Source organism: Triticum dicoccoides, chromosome 3A (genome assembly GCF_002162155.2).
Source record: "Triticum dicoccoides isolate Atlit2015 ecotype Zavitan chromosome 3A, WEW_v2.0, whole genome shotgun sequence".
Classification (NCBI taxonomy): Eukaryota; Viridiplantae; Streptophyta; class Magnoliopsida; order Poales; family Poaceae; genus Triticum; species Triticum dicoccoides.
The window spans coordinates 739,528,314-739,534,970 of NC_041384.1; positions in this window are offsets into that span (position 1 = coordinate 739,528,314).

Sequence of the window (6,657 nt, forward strand, 5' to 3'; positions counted from 1 at the left end):
GCCGCCGCCCCCGTGCCCCCGCGCCCCGAGCCGGAGGAGGAGGACCAGGAGGAGGAGACGACGACCGCCTCTACCTCAGCTCAGCCAGGCCACGCGACGCCGAGCTGAGCGCCGCCTCCCTCGCCGTCCCCCCTCCGCCCGGGCCCACGCCCTCGATGCGTGTGTCACCGGAGCTTCAACGCCCAGCCGCTGCCGGAGCTTCAACGCCGGCGTCTTCCTCCGTTCCTCCATCCCCTCCCCAGATACTAATGGCGCACAAGTGGTGCGCCATTAGTAAAAAATACTAGTGGCGTGGTACTAGTGACACACCAGTAGTGCGCCATTAGTAGGCAAAACTTGTGTGCCACTAGTAGGCCTTTTCCTAGTAGTGAGACGGGATTGAAGGCGGACAAATATATCTTAATGCTATGGTTGGGTTTTACCTTAATGAACGTTAGTAGTTGCGGACGCTTGCTAATAGTTCCAATCATAAGTGCATAGAATTCCAAGTGAGGGGTGACATGCTAGCAGTGGCCTCTCCCACATAAAACTTGCTATCGGTCTAGTGTAGTCAATTGCTTAGGGACAATTTCGCAACTCCTACCTCTACTTTTCCAGACTCGCTATACTAATTTTACTGTGTCTTTACCTAAACAGTCCCTACTTTTTATTTACAGGCTCTTTATTATCTTGCAAACTGATACGTCTTCGTCATATCGATAATTTTTTATTGTTCCATGCCAATATTATTCAACTTTCATATACTTTTTGGCAACTTTTTATATTATTTTTGGGACTAACATATTGATCCAGTGCCCAGTGCCAGTTCCCATCTGTTGCATGTTTTTGGTTTCGCAGAATATACATATCAAACGGAGTCCAAACAGGATAAAAATGGACGGAGCTTATTTTTTGGAAAATATGGAAAATTCGGAAGGAAAATCAACGCGAACCAGTGCCCGAGGTGGTCACGAGGCAGGGGGCGCCCCCCCCTTAGGGCGCGCCCCCTACCCTCGTGAGCCCACTTAAGGCGGTTGACGCTCTTCTTTTGCCGCAAGAAAGCTAATATTCGGAAAAAAATCACGGTGAAGGTTTCAGGTCATTCGGAGTTACGGATCTCCATATATATATGAAACGGTGAAACAGAGCCAGAGAGAATGCAGAAACAGAGAGATAGATCCAATCTCGGAGGGGCTCTCACCCCTCCCATGCCATGGGAGCCAAGGACCAGAGGGAAAACCCTTCTCCCATCTAGGGAGGAGGTTAAGGAAGAAGAAGAAGAAGGGAGGGCGCTCTCCCCCTTGCTTCCGGTGGTGCCGGAGCGCTGCCGGGGCCATCATCATCACTGCCATCTTCACCAACAACTTCACTGCCATCATCACCAACTCTTCCCCCTCTATGCAGCGGTGTAACCTCTCTCTTACCCGCTGTAATCTCTACTTAAACATGGCGCTCAACGCTATATATTGTTTCCCAATGATGTATGGCTATCCTATGATGTTTGAGTAGATCTGTTTTGTCCTAATGGCTATTTGATGATCGTGATTGCTTTGAGTTGTATGTTTTATTATTGGTGCTGTCTTATGATGCTCTCCGTGTCGAGCAAGCGTGAGGGATTCCCGCTGTAGGGTTTGCAATATTCTTATGATTTGCTTATGGTGGGTGGCGTGAGTGACAGAAGCACATACCCGAGTAAGTAGGTTGTTTGCGTATGGGATAAAGGGGACTTGATACTTTAATGCTATGGTTGGGTTTTACCTTAATGAATCTTTAGTAGTTGTGGATGCTTGCTAGAGTACCAATCATAAGTGCATATGATCCAAGTAGAGAAAGTATGTTAGCTTATGCCTCTCCCTCAAATAAAATTGCAATAATGATTACCGGTCCAGTTATCGATTGCCTAGGAACAAATAACCTTCTTGTTGACAAAAGCTCTTTACTAAAACTAATTTAGTTGTGTATTTATCTAAACAGCCCCTAGCTTTTATTTACGTGCTCTTTACTTTCTTTCAAGCTTACCCAAAAACACCTACAAAGTACTTCTAGTTTCATACTTGTTCTAGGTAAAGCGAACATCAAGCGTGCGTAGGGTTGTATCGGTGGTCGATAGAACTTGAGGGAATATTTGTTCTACCTTTAGCTCCTCATTGGGTTTGACACTCTTACTTATCAAAAGAGGCTACAATTGATCCCCTATACTTGTGGGTTATCAAGACCTTTTTCTGGCGCCGTTTCCGGGGAGCAATAGCATGGGGTGAATATTCTCGTGTCTTCTTGTTTGCTTTATCACTAAGTAATTTTTATCTGCTGTTCTTAGTTGTTTTCTATCTTTAGTTATGGATAGGAAACGCAAAATACCAAAAACATTAGTGGTACCTACTGAACCAATGGTTGAAGAACCACTCAAAATCTATCACACTGCTGAAGCTTATTACTTGGATCATCTTCGATCCCTATGTGCCCATGCTGAAACCCCAACTAGCTTAGTTGAGGGAAAATCTTTAGATGATCATGCTTGTTATGTGCAACACCAAATATCTGAAAAAGGGAAAATTTTATTGGGTCAAATTCATCGTTTGCAATGCAATGCTTGGAATTTATGTTGGGAATATGATTTTACTTGTTGTTCTGAAAACCCTAAGAAACACCTTCCCTACCAATGTGAGTTTATTGATAATGGAATATTTTATTCGTATGCTAAGGGTGTTTATAATTACTATGATGTTCAACAAATTGAAGAATTTGTTGCTTTTAAGGGTGCTTATGAAATTGCTTCGTTGATTGAAAAGTATGATGCTACTCTTTACAAATCTGAAAATTTTGCCATACTTGAATATTATTATGTGAATTATGCTTCTAATGCCTATGTTAAACTATATATTGAGGAATACTCCGCTGTCCAAGAAGAGAATAATATTTTGCAGGAGTCTATGGAAGAAGAAATTGATGAAACTGTGAGCTCATTGGATGAAAAAGATGAGGAGGAGAGCGAAGAACAAAAGGAGGAAGCGCGGATTGATCACCCGTGCCCACCTTCTAATGAGAGTAACTCTTCAACTCATACATTGTTTAATTCCCCTTCGTGCTTACCGAAGGATGATTGCTATGATGACTGTTATGATCCCATTGATTCTCTTGAAATATCCCTTTTCGATGATGCTTGCTATGCTTGTGGCCAAGATGCCAATATGAATGATGCTTATGGAGATGAACTTGCTATAGTTCCTTATGTTAAACATGAAATTGTTGCTATTGCACCCACGCATGATAGTCCTATTATCTTTTTGAATTCTCCCGATTACACTATATCGGAGAAGTTTGCACTTATTAAGGATTACATTGATGGGTTGCCTTCTACCGTTGCACATGATGATTTTGATAGATATAATATGCATGTGCTTTCTGCTCCTACTTGTAATTATTATGAGAGAGGAACTATATCTCCACCTCTCTATGTTTCCAACATGATACAATTGCAAGAAACTATTTATACTATGCATTGGCCTTTACTTTGTGTGCATGAATTGTTATTTTATGACATGCCGATGCATAGGAAGAGAGTTAGACTTCGTCATTACATGATATATGTTACCTTGTGCTCACCACTAAATTACAAATCATTGTTGATTCAAATTGTCTTTGATATACCTTGGGATCCGGGTGGATTCATTACTTGAGCACTACATGCCTAGCTTAATGGCTTTAAAGAAAGCGCTGCCAGGGAGACAACCCGGAAGTTTTAGAGAGTCATTTATTTCTGTTGAGTGCTTTTATATAGTTTAAAAACAACAAAAATAAAGACGGGAACCCAAAACTTTTCAAAAAGGAAAGTGAAAGTGATAGAGACAAGCATTGTTGAAGTGGGAGCTAGCCTTGAACTTTGTTAATGCTCATGGAAACTTTGTGAATCTTGATTACAGAAACTTTTCAACAAAAATAATTATCCACTTGTACAATTCCATTGTATTATAAAAATAATTTGCCAAGGTTTGCCTTTAGGATGGTTACAATGCTTGTTGGTTTGTGCGGTGGAGGACAGAAACTTTGGCTGTAGTGCATGAATTTTAATTTTTTACTGGGACGTCAAATGGTTCTGATTCTTTTTGCACTGTCTTTCCGTACAAATTTTTATTTCTCCTAATTTTCGCATAATTTTTGAAGTATCATAAGTATGGTTAATGTTCAGATTGCTACAGACTGTTCTGTTTTAGACAGATTCTGTTTTTGATGCATAGTTTGCTTGTTTTGATGAAACTATCAATTTATATCAGTGGATTAAGCCATGAAAAAGTTATATTACAGTAGACACAATGCAAAAGCAAAATATGAATTGGTTTGTAACATTACCTAGAGTAGTGATTTGCTTTATTATACTAACGGATCTTACCGAGTTTTCTGTTGAAGTTTTGTGTGGATGAAGTGGTCGATGATCGAGAAGGTTTTGATGTGAGAAGAAGGAAGAGAGGCAAGAGCTCAAGCTTGGGGATTCCTGAGACACCCCAAGTAAATATTCAAGGAGACTCAAGCGTCTAAGCTTGGGAATGTTGGGGAGGCATCCCCTCTTTCTTCAACAAGTATTGGTATGTTTTCGAATTTGTTTCGTTCATGCGATATGTGCAAGTCTTGGAGCGTATTTTGCATTTAGGTTTTTATTTTTTTATGCACCATGCTGGTATGAGATGGTCTTTGGTTGATTTATAGAATGCTCTTTAGACTTCACTTATATCTTTTGAGTATGGCTTTATAGAATGCTTCATGTGCTTCACTTATATCATTTTAAGTTTGGATTGCCTGTTTCTCTTCACTTAGACAACCTCCGTTTGTACAATGCTATTTTGCTTCACTTATATTTGTTAGAGCGTGGGCGTATCTTTTATAGAAAGAATTAAACTCTCTTGCTTCACTTATATCTATTTAGAGAGATGACAGGAATTGGTCATTCACATGGTTAGTCATAAAATCCTACATAAACTTGTAGATCACTGAATATGATATGTTTGATTCTTTGCAATAGTTTTGCGATATAAAGGCGGTGATATAAGAGTCATGCTAGTTGAGTAATTGTGAAATTGAGAAATACTTGTGTTGAGGTTTGCAAGTCCCGTAGCAGGCACGTATGGTGAACCGTTATGTAACGAAGTCGGAACATGAGGTGTTTATTGATTGTCTTCCTTATGAGTGGCGGTCGGGGACGAGCAATGGTCTTTTCCTACCAATCTATCCCCCTAGGAGCATGCGCGTAGTACTTTGTTTTGATGACTAATAGATTTTTGCAATAAGTATGTGAGTTCTTTATGACTAATGTTGAGTCCATGGATTATACGCACTCTCACCCTTCCATCATTGCTAGCCTTTTCGGTACCGTGCATTGCCCTTTCTCACCTCGAGAGTTGGTGCAAACTTCACCGGTGCATCCAAACCCCGTGATACGATATGCTCTGTCACACATAAGCCTCATTATATCTTCCTCAAAACAGCCACCATACCAACCTATCATGGCATTTCCATAGCCATTCCTAGATATATTGCCATGCAACTTCCATCATCATCATATACATGACTTGAGCATTTATCGTCATATTGCTTTGCATGATCATAAGATAGCTAGCATGATGTTTTCATGGCTTGCCCATTTTTTGATGTCATTGCTACGCTAGATCATTGCACATCCCAGTACACCGCCGGAGGCATTCATATAGAGTCATATCTTTGTTCTAGATATCGAGTTGTAATATTGAGTTGTAAGTAAATAAAAGTGTGATGATCATCATTATTACGACATTACCCAAGTGAGGAAAGGATGATGGAGACTATGATTCCCCCACAAGTCGGGATGAGACTCCGGACGAAAAAAGGCCATAAAAAATAGAAGGCCCAAAAAAGAGAAAAAATGAGAGAAAAAGAGAGAAGGGGCAGTGTTACTATCCTTTTTCCACACTTGTGCTTCAAAGTAGCACCATGTTCTTCATATAGAGAGTCTCTTGAGTTATCACTTTCATATACTAGTGGGAATTTTCATTATAGAACTTGGCTTGTATATTCCAACGATGGGCTTCCTCATATGCCCTAGGTCTTCATGAGCAAGCAAGTTGGATGCACACCCACTTAGTTTCAGTTGAAGCTTTCATATACTTATAGCTCTAGTGCATCCGTTGCATGGCAATCCCTACTCCTCACATTGATATCTATTAATGGGCATCTCCATAGCCCGTTTGATACTCCTAGTGTGACGCCCCCGATTCAATCATACACTAATCATACACGCAAATGTGTACGATCAAGATCAGGGACTCACGGGAAGATATCACAACACAACTCTACAAATAAAATAAGTCATACAAGCATCATAATACAAGCCAGGGGCCTCGAGGGCTCGAATACAAGTGCTCGATCATAGACGAGTCAGCGGAAGCAACAATATCTGAGTACAGACATAAGTTAAACAAGTTTGCCTTAAGAAGGCTAGCACCAACTGGGATACAGATCGAAAGAGGCGCAGGCCTCCTGCCTGGGATCCTCCTAACTACTCCTGGTCGTCGTCAGCGGGCTGCACGTAGTAGTTGGCACCTCCGGTGTAGTAGGAATCATCGTCGACGGTGGCGTCTGGCTCCAGGGCTCCAGCATCTGGTTGCGACAACCAGGAAGATAGGAAAGGGGGAAAGGGGGGGGGGAAGCAAC